General features: G+C 45.7%; 1 protein-coding gene across 2 annotated transcripts in view; it reads left to right on the forward strand.

Annotated features, from left to right (window-relative positions):
* Nucleotides 1-22,786, forward strand: part of UTRN (utrophin) — a 1,532,463-nt gene that overhangs the window by 1,142,441 nt on the left and 367,236 nt on the right. The gene's annotated exons all lie outside the window — the stretch shown is intronic.

The following is a 22,786-nucleotide window of genomic DNA, read 5'->3' on the forward strand; positions in this document are numbered from 1 at the left end:
TGCCCTACCATTCCCTCCCAACCCCTTCATGCCAGCCTGAATATGACAGCGAAATGGACGTTCAACTCAGAGCACATGCTGCAACAGTGAAGTCACCCTTTATCATGCAAAGATGTCCCACCCAAACAACTGAAAATGGCCATGTTGAGAAATGTTTTAGCATTTCCACCCTGTTGCTTATCAACATACACCCAATTGCTCACTTGCTTGTGGGTGGAGGCAGTGATAGAGTGATCATATAGGCACCTCAATGTATACAATATTTAAGACTCCGGAAGAATGCAACAACAAGAAGGGGGGTGTTCCCAGGCACTGAAAATCATAAATGACATTCACATGCAGGGAGAAAAGATCCTGTGCATCGGAACATTCTTTTTTTGTTTCTCAAAAACAAACCATTGCTTTTGTTTCTAACATACAGAAATATTGTTTTGCAGGCTGATGTGACACAGCGGCCCAACGGGCAATGACTTCCTTTGCCGAAAGTGCTCCAATATTGTTTGCGGAAATGCTGTTGGCAAAAATGCGCTCCCATCCCTGTTTAGATCTCCTGATTTGTCAAGCTTGAGGATGTGTGATCTTCACAGAATGAGTGGTTTTGCGCACCTGCCTGTTAAAACCATAAATGATCTAAGCATTCTCTTCCAGCTCCTAGCATTAGTCTATACAAATATAGGTGAATTGTTTTGTTGCACCAGTCCAACCATTTCTCAAAGCAGTATCTTTAGAATCTACATCTCATGTACATTGTATTTGGTCAATGTAATACTGGGTATGTGAAAAGGTTTTGCAAAATACATAACAGCTTTGAAAACCATTCCGAAGACCAGTCCACTCCACCCACCTCCGAACCAAAACAGCACTCTAACAACCTTTGCGCCTGGAACCCAATCACTACCGAGGACACCATCCGCCTGATGAACTCCATCCACTCTGGATCGCCAACCGACCCATTCCCCCACCACATTTTCAACAAAGCAGACTCCATCATCGCACCCCATCTCCGCGATGTCATCAACTGTTCCTTCAACTCCGCTACTTTCCCGGAAAACTGGAAACATGCCGAACTCAGCGCCCTTCTGAAGAAACCCACAGCAGACCCCTCTGAACTAAAGAACTACCGCCCATCTCGCTCCTCCCATTCCCTGCCAAAGTCATTGAGAAAGCCGTCAACAATCAGCTCGCCGCCTTCCTTGAATCCAACAAATCCCTCGACCCCTCACAGTCCGGCTTCCGAGCCAAACACAGCACCGAGACCGCCCTTATCGCAGCTACAGACGACATCCGAACGCTACTGGACAACGGTGAAACAGCTGCCCTCCTCTTACTTGACCTCTCCGCCGCCTTCGACACAGTCTGTCATAGCACCCTCATACAACGCCTCAGCAACGTCGGAATACATGGAAAAGCTCTGGACTGGATCATCTCGTTCCTCGCCGGAAGAACACAGAGAGTCCGCCTCCCCCCATTCAAATCAGAGGCCACCGAAGTCATCTGCGGCGTACCACAAGGATCATCACTCAGTCCCACCCTCTTCAACGTTTACATGAGTCCCCTCGCATCCATCGCTCTACAACACAACCTCAACATCATCTCCTACGCAGACGACACCCAGCTGATCCTCTCCCTCACCAAAGACCCAAACACCGCCAAAACCAACCTACACGAAGGAATGAAAGAAGTAGCTGAATGGATGAAGAACAGCCGTTTAAAACTAAACTCAGACAAAACGGAAGTCCTCATCTTAGGATCATCCCCCTCTGCCTGGGACGACTCATGGTGGCCACCAGCCCTGGGTTCAGCACCCATACCTACAGATCACGCATGTAACCTGGGCTTCATCCTAGACTCCTCTCTCTCGATGACCAGACAAGTCAACGCCGTCTCATCATCATGCTTCAACATCCTACGCATGCTCAAAAAAATATTCCGCTGGATCCCCACCGAAACAAGAAAGACAGTCACCCACGCACTGGCCACAAGCCGACTAGACTACGGAAACACCCTTTACGCCGGAACCACAGCCAAACTACAGAAAAAACTCCAACGCATCCAAAACGCCTCAGCCAGACTCATACTGGACATCCCCCGTCAAGCCCTCATTTCCGGCCACCTGAAAGACCTCCATTGGCTCCCCATCAATAAGAGAATAACGTTCGGTCTCCTCACCCACGCACACAAGGCCCTCCACGACCTAGGACCTGAATGCCTCAACACACGACTGTCCTTCTACACACCCACCCACCAACTACGATCGTCCAATCAAGCGCTCGCCGCAATTCCGCGCATCCACAGATCCACCATGGGGGGAAGATCCTTCTCCTACTTAGCGGCCAAAACCTGGAATTCTCTCCCCACCCACCTCCGCCTCACACAGAACCACCTCTCCTTCAGAAAGCAGCTAAAAACCTGGCTATTCGATAAGTAAATCACCCATCCTCCCTCAAGCGCCTTGAGACCCTCTGGGTGAGTAGTGCGCTATACAAATTTCTGAACTTGAACTTGAACTATTGGTTGAAAATGTTGATAATAGGATGTGTCTCGGTTTCAAACACTTTACATTTGCGCATGGTCCATTGATTTTGAGATGCTGCAAACCTTTAAAAAAATTAATTTGACTGGCCACAAAGTGTGTATGGAATTTTCAGTAAAAGAATGTAGAGGCCATAGCTCATCTGTTTTTACTCACCTCAACTTTATTTTACTTGCTCTCTCATCTTAACATGGTAACATTGGCTCATACCCAGTTGGCATATTTAATTTACTTATAAGACTCTGCACTAGATGTGCCCCGGGCCTTTAAATTAAGTGCATTTAGTGGGCCAGCAGCAGTGCTTGTGCCACCCACTTAAGTAGCCCTCTAACCATGTCTTAGACCTGCCATTGCAGAGCCTGTATGTGCAGTTACACTGCCACTTCAGCCTGGCAAATAAAACCTCTTATAATAAATCTCACACCCAGGGGGTCTCAAAGGAGCATAGGTTACCCAAATTCAAATGTACTGCTCCAAGCTAAAATCACAACTCACACTTTGTACGGGGTAGAAAAGGTGAGAAATGTAAGTGACTTTGGAGCACTGCTTGTGTTTGGACGAGAACCCTCACTCACCCTAGGGTGACATGCTTCATCATAGTGTCACCTCCGCATATTGGGAACTGCAAGGTACCCAGTGTGGGCTAAGACTTTCTCATAGGGAAGGAGTGGGGATGTTCGATAGCACATGTACTACTATTACCTATAGGGTCAGAACGAGGGGCAGAGAGCTAAAGAAAAAGTGAATAAAACTATCTCATGGGTGGCAAAAAAGCATTATTCAAATGCCCCAATGGATAGGAATCAAAAGCGTAGTGAAATAGATGGAAATTACCCTATCTTGTGGTCAACATGTTTCTGCCATGTATGACTGTAGTTCAAGGCATTCATCAGGACCAAAGTTGTAAGTCACTCTGCTATGTATAATGTGTGCAAATTTAAATCATAAAAATAAAAAGAAATTTTATGTTGTACTTGTAGCACCAGCATCTTGAGCGGGCCAGATGGCACTGTAAAATACATACAAATAAGAAAAAGAGATAGAGTAGGAAAAATGGAAGTGCCTCAAGTTCAGTGTACAACACCAGTGTCTACCACCTCCAATGCAGAACGTGTGTTGTGTGGTCACAGTGAGTATCTACCTTTACCTTACCCTAATTATGTAGGCAAGGTCCAACTCAACTGTCAACAGGCTCTCCCAGCAAGTAGAACTCTAAATGGGTATACACAAAAAGAATGTATCTAAAGAAATGCAATCAAGGTGCAAAAATACCATCCCCATAAAAATATACCACCCCCATGCCTCAGGGGACACAGTTTGTCACAGTGGTGGTATAACCGGGTATGGGACGTAGGCAGGGAAAGAAAAGAGGCAAATACATAGTCCCTGGCTGCCTACACCCTTATGTTGCAAAGTGCGACCACTCCAAAGAAACAGTTAGAGGCAGCCATCGTGGACACATTGAATCAGGGTATAGGCCAATCTTGTTACCCGTGAATGTTCCAGACATTCACGGGATCAAAATCTGTCCGTTTTCTCGCTTCCACAAGAAATTACTGGCTGAAATTGATACGGATTTACAGCCTTGATGTTTCCATTTTGCTCTTGTACCACATGCTTTAAAAGACACGGACCCCTAAGTACAAACCTGAGCAACATAGTTGCAAGTACAATGCTGACTTGTTCTTATAATGCCAGAGCTTGACATCAAGTGACTGTTGCAATAAGGCAGGACGGAGCTGGTGTTGGGCTTTGAAGGGGGTGAGAAATATGTCATCCTGTTCCTCCTCCTCACATCCTTGCTCCGGAGCACAGACACTAGCGTGGGACCTATTGTGCAAGATCTTAAGGGTGCACCTTATTCTTCACAATGATGTTCCCACCATCACTTAGACTAGAGTGCTCATAACATCACTTGATCTAACATCAGTCATGTGATATGTGCCCTCATACCAATTTTTTCTTTTTTTTAGTTTTATATAGCGCGAGCTCGACCCCAAGGTATTAGAGCACTTTAAAAGAGCACCAGTTGCGTTACGGATGGATACATTAATTTTCTTAGGCACGTGGAGATTAAGTAATTTGCCCAGAATCACAGGATGCTGAGCGTCCCTGCCGAGACTTGAACACGGTTCCCTTGCGTCGAGATCGACCGCTGTAGCTGTTATGCCACATCCCCCAATGAATCTGATTTTGATTTCAGGCGGCCTTACTGCCGAGTTGGTGTTTTTTTCTCCCCTGGACAGTTTAATGTAATAAGATAGTTTCACTCTAATGTTATTAGCATCATGCATCTTTTATGCCTTTCCTTCCAGACAGAGCTTTAGCATGGTAATGCGTCTTCAATTTTAAACATAATCTTGTTTCACTTCCTACACATGACTCAGCCAAGGCATTTTATCAGATGTCATTTAGGTGTGTGAGGGAGATTTGTAATAGAATTGTAAGAATGAATAATTTGTTAAAAAAATATTTGAAAACCTTCTTTCATCTGATTACACTGAGCTCGAGTTATAAAACAAAAAATTGACTTCCTCAGAAATATGCCTTGCAAAGATTTGCCACTTTTCCTGTTATTGCAAGACTTCCACCTTTGCACAAGGAAATTACAAATTTATAGTCTCTATGGCCGATGCCTGTTTGCCCTAACTGTACTGGTGTATATTGTCCGCTTTGCAGAAATGCTACCGGCCTAAGGTTATGATTACTATGATATTTCCTCAAGGAAAATATTTTTCAGTGTGTAGAGTTCCATTTCCATGCGGCTAAAGCACTGGGTGATGTATATTTACAACTTTCACCGCCTTAATTTAGATGTATATTTGGAACTTCAAATTTGTGCCGAAAAAGCATTAAAATGTTTGTGATAACTAGCAAAGTTAAGGAATTCCGGGTTTTAATTCCATTTCCATTGCCCACTCCCCTAACAACCCTTAGAGCATGTGCTTCTCAACTCCAGGGTGCCATAACTCCTGAAGATTCTGCTCATCAGCAGGTTTTCTGTAGTGGCATGTCATGAATGCCATCAATACATGCAAAAAATCTGTGGATCCCCAATTTATGAATCAGAATCTGTTTGTTTCCTGCATCATTGCCACTTCTCTCATACAGCAGGTAGCACTTGCACCTGGAAACTGCCCATCACTGTAACTCATCATTTGGCATCTTGGGATAGGCATTTCTAGTGGGATTTGCTTTACGTCAGTAAAAAACGAATTGGCGCACTCTGCAAAAGATGAGAAGTCCAAGTGGAGTGCTTGTAACCTAATGGCAAGCATAGTATTGGGTGAGTATAAAAAATGCCATCAAGTCTTCCAGAAGGTGAAGATCTTTGCTACAAATAAATGAAGATTGCATTCTTTATAGGAAAACAAATCTAGCGGGAGGCAACATTACAGGGGTGGTTCCTCCGTTTTGCAGCCGAGCAGTGTCGCCCGGCTTAAAAATCCCCTCAAAGCCCTGGAGCTGAAAAATAAAACGGTAATTAATTACCATTTTATTTTCCATTCCCTGTCCCAAGCAGAGCGTCAGGATGGGGGTGGGGCCTCTGCTCAGTGACAGCAGCATGGAGGAGGATGAGATGGTATTGCACTTTTTTTTTAAAGTGTGTATGTCTTTAACGGCTAGCCACACATGAACACTTTAAACATCTCTAATCCAGCTGTCTTAAGACAGCTGGGGTAGAGCAAGCCAAAGCCTCCAGAATGCTGTGGAGCGTCGAGTGAGGCCTCTCCCACCAATCCTAGTGCAGCTCTCATGCTAGTGAGAGCAGCACCAGGATTGGCCAAGGGAGTTCCAGCATCCGGTTCCTGTGTAGGCGAAATAAGAAGTCCGGAATGAGGATGTCACCGAGTTTGTTAAGTTTATCTTTTGTTTGTTTATATTATTTTACATATGTGAGTCTGCCCTCTTCCCGGTAGATGCCAGCCGCCACTGCAACATAATAATGCAAGCATGGCCTATGGAGATGATCAGCACTGCAAGAAGGCAGCTTCTTGTCTCCAGTTTTCGCTATTCAGGGGTTTGGGATGAGAGTGAAGATGCCTCTATTCTAGTCTGTCTGTGGGAGGAAGATGTGACTATAACGCTATTAGCAAAGTTAAAATGCAAATCTGGAAATGCTGCTTAATACATTACATCTTCAGTAAAAAAGAGCAAATGCAACCCAATGTATTCCCATTCAATCAGATTATGTGGCTTTTGCCTATTTATTAATGTTAGGCCAGGGTAGAACTATGGATGTTACCGGAGTAGGGTTGCGTCCATGGCTGTTGTGAATGGGCTAGGCCTGGCCTATCTGGCAAACATACAAGGGTATAATTGTTTGAGCTGATTCGTCTAGTGTCTTGTGAGTAAGTTGGATTTGTATGCTCATGGGGACTCCTGATTCTTCACTGTCCTCTACTGTATGGAGTGTGATCTCCTGTCACCTGGTCTGATCATATTTTGATCTCGCTTTTCTTGGAGTCCTTTCGGCCACCTCTAAACTTTAAACCAGATGGCTGCAAAGACAGAGTTTGGTCTAAATTGCCGATGGAAGTATGGAAACAGGTGCTTAAGAATTCTAGTCCATTTTTAGGGTCAGACTCAACCTTAGCACATGACAGGATCTCCCAGTGGCTAGAATCTTCACTTGATTTTAAAAAAAAACTCATACCAGAAGAGCTAAAGCTAAATCAGCACCTTGGTATACTCCCAACCCAAGATATCGGGACATCATTAAAATTTATCCGTTGAAATTTAAAATCTCAAGCTGTATACTTTGAGGAGAAAATTAATGGTGCTGCTAATCTCCTAGAGCCTCCCTCAACTGGCTCTATTCTGGAATCCTCTCCTGCACAGTGTAATGACCTTGCACATTTTTTCAGAGGGCAATCCAGATTATTATTGATGCGTTCCAATTGACCTCATTGGCGCTCATTCTCTCTTGCCTGGATTATGGCAATTCACATTATTTGGGAACGCCCAAAGCAACAATAAAGAAATTTCAGGTAGTACAGAACTCTGCTTCTTGGATTTTGTACATAGTACCTGAATATCATTCCACCAGGCAAGCCCTATGCCTCCTCCACTGGCTTCCTGTGGCTGAGATGGTTGAATTTAAATCACTCTTTATCTCCCACAGGGCACTTCTTGATTGATGACCTTCAATCTCTCATTCAGGGAGATCTCTGAACTCCTCTAACGCCCACTTGGCTTAGATACCCATCATATAGAGGGCAAAATATGGAGGGCGATCCTGATCCTTATCATTCAATGTAGCCACATTTTGGAACAGCCTTCCTTATGCTCTTTGATCAATCGAAAAGGAACTTCCTTTCCAGAATGGGTCTCAGTAAATCCTACATAAGAGTCTGTGCAGCACATTCAGAGCTGGGATACCTATGGGTAGCTACAAGTGCTTCATAGAATAGAATCTGAAGATTCAAGTTATTTGAGGTTCACATATTGAGTGGGGGAGCTTTTAAGCACTGTGGCAGTTTCAGGAACATCACTCTTACTCCACAATGAGTTCGGTCTTGTTCCATACATTGGCGACAAACTTGCACAGTGTTCTTTTTTTGTCAAAGCTGAAAATTGCAATTTTGATGATTTCTTAGGGGGCCTACTGGCTTTGGTAGCTTAATACTGTGCCGTTGTAAGAGCTGCTGACCAGTAGTCGTAGCCTTGCCAATTTTAAACCTTGTGCTCAAAAACTAAAGAGTGCAATCATGCCCTGAGAAATTCCTTTGCCACTAGTGAGACATATTCACCATAATGATCTTTGGCGGTCACCTATGTAAAAGGTATGCCAGGCACTGCATGATAGTTTCTGTTTTAAGTTGGTTTTCTTTTCTAGGCCTGTGCTTCTCCTCTCCAGTGGAGCACCGTAGCTCCTTAACAAAGTCGCTAGTTCAAAGGAGTTCCCACTCTCACGCTAAAGCTTTCTTGTGGACGTGTTTAAAGCGCCATCTGCTCCCTAATCATCCTCTCAGCCGGTCTTTGCATTGCTGTTGGATTCCGGGCGCCTTATTGCTGTCGGGTAATGGAGCGCGGTACTGAGTCTTTAATTTTATGAGTTAGACCCTCGGCAGTGGTCCTCTCAAGCTCCATTTTTGTTGTGTCAAGTGCTTTATGGGTATTGGTGTAATTAAGTGCTCGCAGACCTTAAGATTGAGGGCATAGAGACAATTAGCTCCTCGTGGATTCAGAGCATATTAGCAGAGTTACAGTCCATGGAGAGAAGAGACTAGAGTGCTCTTTTCCTTTCCCTGTGGGATTGCATCAGCTTATCCCCCAATGTGATGTTGCGAAAGCACACAAGCAATTGTCCATAATGGTCTATTAAGTGATTGCAGGAATTTTTGTTTAACACAGGCTGTCAGCGCAAACTCTTAAAAGTAAACTTTTTGGTACTTGCCCAGTATGCATGTGATTCAGATGCCGGGTACCTACCTGTATTGCTTACGAAGCCAAACATATAAGAATGCCACTAGAAACCTTTTGAGAATGCTGATTTTTTTTGGTTCGGGGTCTCTTTCCTGGTATGTTTGCTTGATTGCAGAGGGCTTGATTCACAAAAGAAAAGTAGTAATGTTACGACCGATAAACTTTGTGGCTATTGTCACTCTTTTTTTTCAAAGTTTCCCAACTTTCTTTAGCTTAGACAAGAAAATCGTGGAGTTTCATGCGTATACTAGCAGTGAACTGGCACATTCACTCCAGGTCGAGAACTATAAGTGAGGATTCTGGTGCACAGGCCCTTTAATTTTTTTTTGTGGCCAGAAAAACCTTTCCTTGTATCCCTTGAAAATGTCAGTGCTGGCTGCTACCTGAAAGCAGCATTCGGACAGGGTGGGAGAAGGGGGTGGGGCAAGGGGCAGGGTGGGAGAGATGGGTTAAAAAAAAGTATTTGCCTCCCGACTGGCCAGCTGGCCAGCCCTCGCCTCTCCTACGTCCTCTTCCTGACAACTTGGGGGAGACCGGAAGCAGGAAGCACCAGGGCTCCCTGCAGCCAGTCAGCTTTGGGATTGGTCTGAGTGACGTGGCAAGGCGCTCAGCCAGGGGCTGGAGGGGTGGGCATGTTCTCCATGCAGGCTGTAATGCAGACTGCATGGAGAACACAGTATATTCGAATGACTGTTTTGGGCAGCCCGTGAGGGCCGGCCAAGCACTCATGCTCACGTAGGAAGTGCAAACCACTCCTCCCCTGCTCTAAAAGTTGTCCCACCCCACAAAGACACCACAACAGAGAAAACTAGAATGATAAAAAACCTCGAGTTATTATCATTTTATTTTTCCTTTTTTTACACTGCAAAAAGGAGCCACCCCTGGAAATGTAAAGGTTTTTTGATACTTTTTAAAACCCAATTTGAACACAATCTATTTTCAGTGCAACATTTGTGTGCTAATTGGATGTGAAACCCCATTGGAAATGTTTGTAATTACTCACTAGGAACTATCTGTATCTAAAACCTCTCTTCCTTATCTTTTCTCTACACACTGTAGTGGATATGTATATTGGAGACAGATACTCAATGGAATTCAGTGCAGATCACAGAAAGTCAGTGTGATACGTTTGCATCAAGAAAAGGTAGCTGTATAGGAGTTGGGAAGCTAAATCTGAGACCAGTAGCCTCATCAAAGCAAGTAGTATTCTACACAAACTGGATTTTTTGCACCAAGCGAAGAGTTGTGCATCTGAGCTTCTGCATGATGCGGCAGGGTACCTTAGAAGTGAAACTGTCTGTATTTATGAGGCACTATCAATTTTAGTTGACTTCTCATCAAATACCATGGACTGGGTTATTTGCAAGGTACTGGTGCCTGAACAGTTTTGCCTTGCGAGACCATTACTAAAATGACTGACCAGTGCAAGAATGACATTTGTGCTAACCGCTTTGTGTAAATATCATTTACATTGGTCCAACTAGTGAAAAATTTGTGAAACTGCTCATTTACCACTGTGATGCTTTCCTAGGCACCATTGCCGTGCCTGCAAACTGTCGTCAGCAAAGTTGCCCTTCAGAAAAAGCAAAAAAAAAAATATTTAGGCATTTGAATATGGAAATTGCTTCACCTTTTAGGTCTTAACCTCAGTTCTTTGGTCTGTCTGCTGCATTTTAGGCTTCAGACTAAGTATTTTTTCAGTTTTTCCTAGTGATTAGGTGCCTCTGAGCTGTTTTATTGTATTAAGTGTGTATGTGGTTGCAAAGAACCCATTTTTCTTTTTTTTACACGTCAAAATTAAGGCTTATATCAAGATCTCTTTTTTTAATGAACTATCTTCTGGTACCTTTCTAGCCTAACAACACTTATTGGATTTTTTCCACATTAGTCAGCACTTCTCAAAAGCGAATAGCATAGGAATTTAAAGGATAATTTATAGTGTCAAAAGTAACTGCATTGTTTAGATCTCACATTTTACGTGGGGTGGAAGGTTTGTAAGCACCCTAAAAATGAAAATATTTAATGGGATATTGCAACACAGGTTTAGGGCCCTGGGACTTAAACAGCGGGAGTATACTACAGGTTATACAGAGCTAGAGATCCTGACTTTAGACGGCCAAGCTTTAGTTCAAGTGAGAAAGAATATACAAGCTGACCCCCGCTCCCCGCTTCCCGCCGCCGTGAGATCGCGACCCCGCCCCCTTTTCTTCTGTGCCCTCCCCACTCCCAGCTGCTCCTCCCTCCCACTTGGCCTTAAATGGAGACCGCACGGACGCGCAGCGAGCGCGCCAATTGTGCGCGGAAGGCACGCCAAAGGCAAGCCCGTATGTGCCCGTCTGCGCCTGGACCGCGCCCAGTGCCAGGACCCCTGGACCCCGACGATGCCTGCCCACTCGACGGACCTACGACGCCGCCACCCTCATTGCACTCAAACCCGACCAAACCAGAGCCTGCCACCGAGCCACCCCGAGACGCACCCACGGACCCTTCACCTGTCAAGCCTGCAAGTTCACCTGCCTCCGGACCTGCACCGCAGCCACCAAGCCGAGCACCAACAACAGCCACCTCAAGTGCATCCTGCTCAACACCCGCTCCATCCACAGACACGCCATCGAACTTTGGAACCTGCTCGACACAACTTCACCAGACGTCGCCTTCCTCACAGAAACCTGGATGAATGCCTCCTCTGCACCCGACATCGCCATCGCCATCCCAGACGGATACAAGATCACCCGGAGGGACCGCGCCAACCAGACTGGAGGAGGCATCGCCATCGTACACAAGAACACCATTCGCATCACGACCGACTCCAACGACACCTTCTCCGCCGCCGAGCACCTCCACTTCCAGATACACACCGACCCAAAGACGACCCTCAGAGGCACCCTCGTCTATAGACCCCCGGGACCACGCACCCAATTCAGCGAATACATCGCAGACTTCATCAGCCCGCACGCCCTCCCCTCCGCTGACTACATCCTCCTAGGGGACCTCAACTTCCACCTGGAGAACAACAAGGACCACAACACCACCGCCCTGCTGGACAACCTCGCCAACCTCGGACTCAAGCAACTGGTCAACACCCCCACCCACTACGCCGGCCACACACTTGATCCCGTCTTCTCATCCAGCAAGCACATCACCTTTAGCCACTCCACCGGACTCCACTGGACCGACCACAGCTGCGTCCACTTCAGCTTCAGAAGAACCACGACCCACCACCACACGCAACATGTTCCTCACAGGAGCTGGAGCAAGAACACCGCCGAGCAGCTCACCACCTCCCTCAGCCAGAACCCACCCGCCAGCACAACGGACCCCAAAGAAGCAGCCCACAACTTCACACAGTGGCTGACCGCCTGCGCCGACGACCTCGCGCCACTGAAGAACCCTCCCAGCAGACCCAGAAGCAAGAAAGCCTCCTGGTTCACCGACGAACTCAAGGACTCCAAGAAGAACTGCCACACCCTCGAGAAAGCCTGGCTCCTCGACCAGACCACAGACAACATGACCGCCCTCAAACACCCCACCCGCAAGCACCACCAGCTTATCCGCACCACCAAGAAGAAATCACTGAAGGAACGACTGGACAATAACACCCACGACAGCAAGGAACTCTTCAGCATTGTCAAGGAGTTCTCCAACCCCAGCACCTGCAACAACGACATCACTCCTTCACAAGATCTCTGCGACTCTCTCGCCTCGTTGTTCCACCGCAAGATCGCCGACATCCACAACAGCTTCGGCGAACCATCCACGCACCCAACCGTCGAACCAACGCCCCCCACCGCCACCCTCCGCACCTGGACCACGGTGACCACCGAAAACACAGCCCGCACGATGAACACCATCCACTCCGGATCTCCAACCAACCCATGCCCCCACCACGTCTTCAACAAGGCCGACTCCACCATCGCACCCCAACTCCGGAACATCATCAACACCTCCTTCAACACCGCCACCTTCCCGGAGAGCTGGAAGCATGCCGAGCTCAGCGCCCTACTGAAGAAACCAACAGCGGACCCCACCGACCTCAAGAACTTCCGCCCCATCTCGCTGCTCCCTTTTCCTGCCAAAGTCATCGAGAAGACCGTCAACAGACAGCTTGCCGCCTTCCTCGAGACGAACGGATCCCTCGACCCCTCGCAGTCCGGTTTCCGAGCCAATCACAGCACCGAGACCGCCCTCATCGCAGCCACCGACGACATCAGAACCCTGCTCGACAACGGAGAAACAGCGGCCCTCATCCTCCTAGACCTCTCTGCAGCGTTCGACACTGTCTGCCACCGCACCATAGTTCAACGCCTCAGCAACATCGGTATCCAAGAGAAGGCACTGGAGTGGATCATCTCATTCCTCGCCGGAAGAACACAGAGAGTCCGCCTCCCCCCGTTTCGATCCGAAGCCACCAAAGTCATCTGCGGCGTACCGCAAGGATCATCACTCAGCCCCACCCTCTTCAACATCTACATGAGACCTCTTGCAGCCATCGCACGCCAACACAGCCTCAACATCATTTCCTACGCCGACGACACCCAACTGATCCTCTCCCTCAACAGAGACCCCGCCACCGGATCACGTTCAGGCTCCTCACCCACGCACACATGTCTCTCCACGACCTGGGCCCCAAGTACCTCAACGAACGCCTGACCTTCTACACGCCCACCCGCCAGCTACGTTCTACAAGCCTTGCCCTCGCCGCCGTACCACGCTTCCGAAGAGCTACCGCCGGAGTTAGATCCTTCTCCTACCTGGCAGCCAAGACATGGAACTCCCTCCCCAACCACCTCCGGCTGACCCAGGACCATCTCGCCTTCAGGAGACAACTCAAGACCAGGCTGTTCGAGCAATAGCGGACCCCTTCCCCCAAGCGCCTTGAGACCCTGCCGGGTGAGTAGTGCGCTATACAAATGTTATGATTGATTGAAGCTCGGGCCTCTCACAGTAAAGCGATCCCTCAAGTATCACAAAACGTACATTTTTAAGGCAGCAGACCTGTCTCAGGTTACAGAGATCTTACAGGTGGTTGCTGAGGACAGCAATGTTATTCCACAGGTTAAAAAGAAGTTACAGGCTGAAGCTAGAGGTAATCGAACTATTCCTAAGTTTACACTGTACACCCAGGGACAGTTGATGGTTTAGAGTTAAAACTCAGTTTAAGCAAAACGTATTGCAGAATCTCGCCGACAAGTGATTTATTTTTTGTAACCTTTTCATCTTCACAGGGGTTCCTCTTATTATAAGATTCAAGGGGATGGGTGCATGGTGTTTGAAGAAATCACTGATTACTAGCTTTGACTGACTAACCTTTTAGCTGAAGAGTTCTGTGTATGCCAACACTCTGTCGAACACAACAACCTCTGATGTGTCAGCTTCAAAGGTTCCTGAGAATGTAGGGCCATACTGTGGTTCAAGCATGTGGACACACACAGTTCTTATTTATGTGTGCACATACCATCACTGAGCAAGTAATTGAGTCATATGGAAAATCTAAAATATATTTTTGTTCGAGATAATTGTAACTTGAATGTATGGGCTATTTTATGACAATAATGCTTATCTCTAATAACCCCACGTGTATTTTTGCCCAGCCTTCAATATGGCTACGTTTATGTTTTTGGAGTTTTCAAGTTATGTATTCTTAAGCACACAGCCGGTGCTGCAGGGCTGTCTCCTGTTGCCTTCAGGCATCCATTTTCTGCAAGCTGCCTGAAACCTGTTAAATGAGACCACATCTCTGTGCTCATTAGAAGCTACCGATAGATTTGTCATGAAATCTTTTCCTGGAGCCTTGGTCACGTGACTAGGACTGGAATGGTCTTTGTATTGGCTTGACAGGATCCCGTAATGGCGGCATTGATGCTGCGCTAGCACTCGCAATGATGGCGGTGTCAGGTTCCTCCGTCAGTTTCGACTTTAAAGCCCTACTGAACCGTGCAGAGCGAGAGCTTGTCAGATAGAATGTAATTGGAGGAGAACATTAAATCAGCTTCCACTTGCTGTGTGAGGCGTTTTCTGAAAACAATGGAGGCATGGACAGTAAGCTTAATTATCGAAATCAACTGTGGCTCTCCAGCTCTAGGCAATGAGGAAACTGTAATAGGATCTTAAAGAGAAAGAAGGCATCTTGCTTACATACACTTTTAGAAGTAAAAGTAACTTTGAAAGATGTTAGGGGCAGTGCAGCTGCATCAGGGCTCTTCTTCTGTACAATACTTACACCCATTATGGCTTTATTGTCTCTGCTTGCACCTCAGACTCCTGGAGTGTTGCATATGTCAACCTTCATGCCCCAAGATGCAGTGAACGGATAGGCTAAGGTTACTGCAGGCCTGCTTTTCTGGCCTCCAACATGAAGTTTTGTGCCTTGACTTGAAAGTGGCAATGAAGAATGCACCTCACTCCCCGCACTGTCTGCAGCATGCATTGGGTTTACATTACGGGTACAACAAAGTCAGAGTATGGCGATTTCAGCCTTTCCGATACTCATGGTTCACACCTTTCTTCCCCAGCAGGTGCTACTGTGGTTAGGTGGACCTGGATTCAAATTTCTGAGTTAGGATTTTTCCACTGTATGAGTATTTGAGCAGGCTGTTGTAGTCACTTTGGACCACCTGACAAGTATGTTCACCCTATATCACGTGGCATTTATATTCGCTCAGGCTCATAAATGGCGTATATTTAATCCAGATCAGGTGACATGTATATTCCCAGTAGATCACACAACATGTATATTTACTCTGGATCAGGTGGCATGTATATTCTCTCTGGACCCGATCACATGTATATTCACTCTGGATCACATGGCATATATATTTACTCTGAATCACATGATATGTATGTTTACTTTGAATCACATGGCATGTATATTCACCCTGGATCAGGAGAAGGACCATGTGTTGGATTTGGAACCGGAAAAAAGGAAGTGGGGGAGGGTCTAAGGGTTAATTTAACGACCTGGGTATCCCATAACCCAACAATAGTCACTAGAAATACTAACAGGAGATACCAAGTCAAAGCACTGGTGTGGTGTACTGATCCAAAAGCTACACGGAAGAGTGGGACACAACAGAGATTACAGATGGCTGAAAAACTCCCATCAGGCCACCAACATGGCGCAGTATCGTCATTTGGGATACGGATGGTGGATCCAATCTTACCCAACCCATCAGGTGATGGTGTAAAGATGGATACAAAGGTAACCCTCTAGCCAAATGTATTCAATGTGGTGATGGTGAGGTGCAACGTGAAAATGTGAAGTAAAAATAACTACAGTAACAGAAAATATGTTTAATGAGCACTGTTACGGTGTTAAGATTAAAATAACGCTACATAGTGTGAAATAATCACTATGTAAAGGCGTAGTGCAGAGTGGTCGACATGTTTCAGCTAGGGATAAATTATATCCAGCTTTCTTCAGGACCGAGATGTTAAATGCACTGCAAAAAAATCTGTAAAAAAACTAAACAGAAAAACAGGCCAAATATCAAGACTGGATAGATCCTACCAGAACCTTGGATCCCCAATGTTGTCTGGTGGAACAGCGAGTAGATTAACCTTCGCAGCTTTATGTGGGAAGCCACCCCACCTCACCCGGCACCCGCTCAGGAAAAATGAGGCCCCGCTCTCTCCGTCGGTACCTCGCGCCTGCTTCCACTTTGGGACCGACACATCTTTAAATGAATGTCTCAAATTCGTAGAAGAGTTAAAACCCTTTATTGTCAATGATTTCAAAAAAATATATTATATAGTTTGATTTATTCAAAGTGTCACGTGTCACCTTGAAATGAAAAATGCTGCTCCACATACATTTTTTTGAACGATCCAGTGTGAATACCTGCTTTATATATCAGAGTGCAGACAATACAGTCTCCCCTCACACTTCCTTCTGTTTAGTGTCACATCTTCGATTAAACTGGATAGATAAACTTGCCGGGATGTTCATTGATTTAGCATGTGCTGTACGTGTTTACTTTACTTAAATCTCAATAAATGAGGAGTCCCTTTTTCACCTTCCTGAGATGACATCATTTTTGGTACAAAGCCCTAACCCCTGTTCACATTGGAGGGAGGGTTTTGAGTTGAGAGTATTTCTTCACTATCGAGTACCGGATTCCTACAAAAGAACACATGTATAGGCTCCACTTAAAGCTGTATGTTATAACTCAGAATGTAAACTCCCACTCTTGTGCTGCACAATGATCAGGCTTTACTTCCTATACATTGTCTGTTTGACTCCCAGTTACTTATTTTTTTTAGTTCACCTTTAGTTTCCACGTGACTTTGAAATCATCCTCGTTTCGTTACACCGGCTACTTAATATTTAATACTATTGGTCTTTTGTAGTGCCAAAATGCCTTTTAGGCATTCATATGCTTAATAAATATAGTAAATCAAATAATATTTGGCTTCACGGCCCAAATAACAATCTGGAATCAAGGAAGGCTTCGAGGTAACAAGAGCAGCTGCCAGAAGGCACTTGCGATATTGACTTGGTGGCGAGCTGGGACCAGTCCTAAGAGCAAGCGGTAAGGATAACCTAGTTAACACCTTTAAAGAAAACTATGGTTATTCCTACTCAGACGTTTTAAACATAGAAAGGGATGGGGCAAGGTTTGAAAGTGTACTAGAGGCAATAAATATAGAGGAGAGAAATACTGAAATTGGGAAGAACAGATGCTCTAGTGGTATATTATATGGTCAAAACAACCTCTGCCCGAACACAGGAAATGTCAGAGGGCATTCCTGTTGTAAGTTCTTAACCAAAGTCTGGCAGAAACTATGCATATATAAGCACAATAGTAATCTCGGACTCCAGTCAAGAGCATAAATGGTAATATTTTCAAAACCAGTGACCACGCAGAACAAGTATGAATTAAATTCTCAGGCAACGCTGATACAGCAACAGTGATTGGGTGTCTTGTAAATGGCTAGCTACTGTAATATTTAATCCCACCAAGGGAAAGAACCAGAAAAGATTGAGGAATATCTGGTGCAAATGCAACAGTCAAGGAGACTGTGGAAATATGACCAGCTCATCCGCTGAAAGCTGAATCCGCACCTAGGAAGAGATTGGGAATAGTTTAGTAATAGGGAATATGGTTGAAAATACCTAGTAATAGATCAGGATCTAGATGCGAAAGCAGATCCTGCGTTGTGAAGAAATAGGTATTCTGATGGATACCACCTTCTGCTGAATTCTTATATTTGGGTATTCCTCCCAGATGTGAAACTCCCAGATGCTATGTGATGTGTATTTGTAAAGTGAGCTGTCACCCTTGAGGGTACCCTGGCGCTGAGATGTTAAATTGGATCTGGAAATATTTGTTCCCAAGCAGTTGCTTTCCTACGGTACTAAGCGGCTCCAGCATGCATCCAGTGGTGCATCCCCTCACTCTCTCCAGATTTTTTATTTTTTATTTTTTTATATTTCTTTTTATTAACATTAAGCATATCACTCAGTGCATCTTACAGAGAAAGAACCTTCCCACAAATCATTACAACATGACAATAATACTATTCTGCTTTGAGGGTACAAAAAGAAGAGAGGGGGAGGTCATAAATCCTTGCTGTACACGGGTCACGGGGATGCAGGTATATCTGGTATTGAATCAATTGGGGGCACACATATATTGCCCCTGTACCGATTCCATTGGCCCCAAACAGTTTCCCACTTGCGAGGTCTACCCCTGGCCAGATAAACTGTTTTCTCCCGAAACATGTACCAGTCCATACTTTCTTTCCAGTCCTCTAACTTCGGTGGTGTCTTAGATCCCCATTGCTTTGCTGTATTTCTTTTTGCTATCATTGCCCCTAGGGTAGCCCACCTGGTCTGTGCTATGTTTAGATCAGTGGGCTCCCAAATGTTAAGCAGACATCTCCTGGCCTCTGGTGCCATTGTTTTTTTTTTTTTGCAGAGTTTTATATAGCGCGAACTAGACCCAAACCGAATCAGGTATCAGAGCGCTTTACATATTTTTCCAGTTACGTTACATTTTACGTTTCCAGTTACTTTCATTTTTAGGCACGGGGAGATTAAATGATTTGCCCAGAATCACAGGAGGTTTTGGCGTTGTTACCGAGACTCGAACCCAGATCCCCAGGTCTGAGGTTGAGCGCCCTAGCCGTTAGGCCAACTCCTCTCCCCATTGTTACTCCCAATACCTCCTGCCCACCCATGTAACCCACCCCAATAATCCACCACATGAGGACACTTCCAGAGGACGTGACGGAACGTGCCCACTTGACCACATCCTCCTCTGCACAAGTCATCTTCAGATAGCCCCATCCGGACCAAGCGAGGGCCTGTAATATACACCCGGTGTAATATTTTCAACTGGATTAACCACAATCTTGCCGGGATCGCAACCTCCCTCGGGGAGGATACAGCCGATTGCCAGTCCTCGTCATCAAGTTCTATACCATCCCTCAGTCACCATCTAATATTCTATCTTCCAAGGGTGAGGCCTCGGCACGTCCTCCCCTACCGGGATCGCCGACCTCAACGCATGTCGTACCTGCGCATAGCAGAAGTATTCCGCCCCATGCAACTCAAACGCAGTTTGCAGTTCAGCGAATGTCTTTATCCTATCCTTGATCCAGACATCACCAAGCCTAGCAATCCCTATCCAATTCCACTTGTTGAAACCTTTTGTGTTCCAAAGTTTACCCAGTTTCTCTGAGTCAAATAACGGAGTGGCCAGCGTGATGCGATCTCTCCAGCCCAAAGTGTTGGTGGCGTCATGCCATATACTGACTGCAACATTAGTGGGTCCCGTCAAACTTTTCCTCGCCGATTTAGTATATATGGCTCTGTTATAATTACCACCTGGGAGTTGCCACCTATCCATTGCATACCCCGGGTCTGAGCCGGGTCCATATGTGCCTTGGTTTATGGCCGCTAATTGAGAAGCCCAATAATATCGTCTAATATCCGGAAGGGCGATACCACCATCATACCATGATAATGTCAATTTAGCTAGAGCGATGCGTGGTCTACCCTCCCATAGTAGTTTACGCTGCATTCCCTCCACCTCTCGAAAATAACTAGCCGGAACTATATCCAACGTGTTTTGGAGGGTGTAGAGAAAGCGAGGCAAGGACATCATCTTAAAGAGTGTGGCTCTTCCCAAAAGGGAGAGAGGCAACTTCCTCCAATTGTCTACATCACTTTTTAATCTGGCCAAAGGGGGAAGAAGGTTCCTTTCATACCGAAGTTTAGGATCAAGTGAAATAAAGATCCCCAGGTATTTAAATCCATCAGTTGCCCCCTGTATCGGGCAGTTCTGCGGGGGCATTGGTGTATCACCACTTAAAACATACATATACGATTTACCCCATTTTATGGAGAGCCCTGAATTTCTGCCATAGGAGGCCAGAACATCACAGACAACATTTAGGGACTTTCTGGGTGATGTTAAATAAAGTAAAATATCATCAGCATATAGGGAGATTCGATCCTCCATCTGAGCGGACCACCTTATACCTCGGATAGAGGGCTCCCATCGAATCCAGGCTGCCAAAGGCTCAAGCGCAAGTGAAAACTACAAGGGGGAAAGTGGGCATTCCTGCCGGGTGCCTCTTCCCAAACCAAATGCCGTCGAGACTCGATTGTTGACTACCACCCGGGCGAGAGGCTCAGTATATAATAATTTAACCCAAGTAATAAATTTGGGTCCAAATCCAAATTTAGCCAAGACCGCCCATAGATAGGGCCCACTCTCTCCAGATTTGATAAGACAGATCTATAGATGCACCAGCCAGCACCCTTGATGTCAGTTAATTTATTCCAGATATGTCAGACACTGGGGCTGCCTCCATTATAACATAAGAAGCCCCAGTGTGGTTTATCCATAGGTCAACGGTAAGCCAAAGAATGAGAAGAAGCAGATTACAGAAATAGATCTCCTTTTCTGTAAGTAATGTATGGGAGTTTCATTGCTTAGAAGCGGGAAGTTGTTATAGGTCTGGGCTTTTCATTAGCTAGAGAACAAAAGTTTGAGGATTTTTTTTCTGCAACCAAAAAAACCTTTGTCTGTGCTTGACAGGTTGTAGGCCAGTGAATTTCTTTTAAAATAATTAGTGCAGTCACTGAAAGTTTTTCTCCGAAGCCCGCAACCTGTTTCAAGGTACCAAATACCAAGGCTGTGTAGTCTCTATACCTCCTTGTGGCTCCTTAATCCATTCCAAACCTATTTATCTGGCTCTTTAGGAGAAGCGTGGCTCAGTGGTTAGAGGCGGCAGACCCGGAAGCTGAGATCGGCCGTGGACCAGGGTTCAATTCCCCGCCTCGGCGGGTCTCGGGCTCAAAATTTCACGGACTCGACAATTCTAGCTCTGGTGCCTACTCGACTCACGGGGTCACACTCTGCGACTCTGGGCAATAGCTTGCTTAATCTCCACTACGGCCCCTCGCAGCGGGATGCCTGGCTTTCACCTTGTGGATACCCTGCCGGGGAATACCAGGACGGGTTCCCTAAGCAAGCGCCTTGAGACCCCTGGGTGATTTGTGCGCTATATAAATCGAAATACATTTACATTTAAGTTTCTCTTCCAACTTTACTTTCTAGCTTTGACACAATATTTTCCCGGTTCTCTTTCTTCTCCTTTCTCCCTTTTGTGTTTATCTCTCTTTTGCTCTGGATCAAATTCTGTGGAGGAAAAATAAATGCCGCTCCTCAAACATGAGTGACAGCTTATCCTCCAGGCACAAATTAAGCACTGTTGAAGGCACAAGAGAATGGTAACCACACATACAAGGCGGTACGGATGTGTGTAGTTGACAGAAGGAAGAGACAGCACAGCATGAAGCAAAATCAATGATGATACCGAAAGATTTGACCCAGAACTTTGTCCAGTTGCAGACAAATTCAGGGATTGTCGTATTGCTCCCTTTGTCATGGAGGTGAACTGCCTGGCTCTCCCACATGTCAAACTCCCTAGTGTTATATTATGTTTATTTGTAAAGTAAACTATCACCCGTGAGGGTATCCTGGGACTGAGATGTCAAACTGGATCAGGAAAGGTTTACCAGTGGATGATTCATTTTTGAAGAAATGGGTGAGCACTTTGACATGGTTGTTGATATCATGCGGGGTGGCAACATGCAGAATAGTATGGATATTTTAGGAGGAGAGTTGGTGAAATATGAAATATTATTACTTTGCTGTGATCCTATTGGGCATCCGGCTGAATGATCGGCTTTATGGGTCTTCGTGCACATTTCTGTAAAAGCAAAACAGAAATCACAGAGGGCATGGTGGCTTCTTTTTGGTAAGAGATTGCGAGAGGACCAACATCTGATGGATTGATGCGGAAACAGAATGGGATGGGGAGACTTCACCAGACCAAGACCTAGAGCTGAAGACATGTTCGTTTGTCAGGAAGAGCGTGGCTATATGATAGAGACTCCTGTTGGCCGGATACCTCTCTTTCCATTCATTATTACTCCCTCTTTATCTGCACTACCTGAGCTCTCTTTACATTATTTACTTGTCCGCTACCTCAAAAAATCTTTATTTTTTATTTTTTATTTTGTTTGTTCCAAACTTTGACCGGGTAAATAACAATTAGCATTTTCTTGTTGCTAATATCCATCACATAGCTCTTTCATGTACCCATCACATTATCATACTCAGATGCTTGTACGTTCTTCTGTCTTACTCCCGAATGCCCCTCCCCATCAGCCCAAGTCACTTTGCAGTACACACCACTTACCCCTGCCCTCTACACCTTTACATTTATTTTGGTTTAACCAGGATTACACTGTTTCCTACTACATCATAATTTCTAGTCACACACTGCCCTCCGTTATCGCACACCCCA

The sequence above is a fragment of the Lissotriton helveticus genome, chromosome 6 (genome assembly GCF_964261635.1).
Source record: "Lissotriton helveticus chromosome 6, aLisHel1.1, whole genome shotgun sequence".
Taxonomy (NCBI): domain Eukaryota; kingdom Metazoa; phylum Chordata; class Amphibia; order Caudata; family Salamandridae; genus Lissotriton; species Lissotriton helveticus.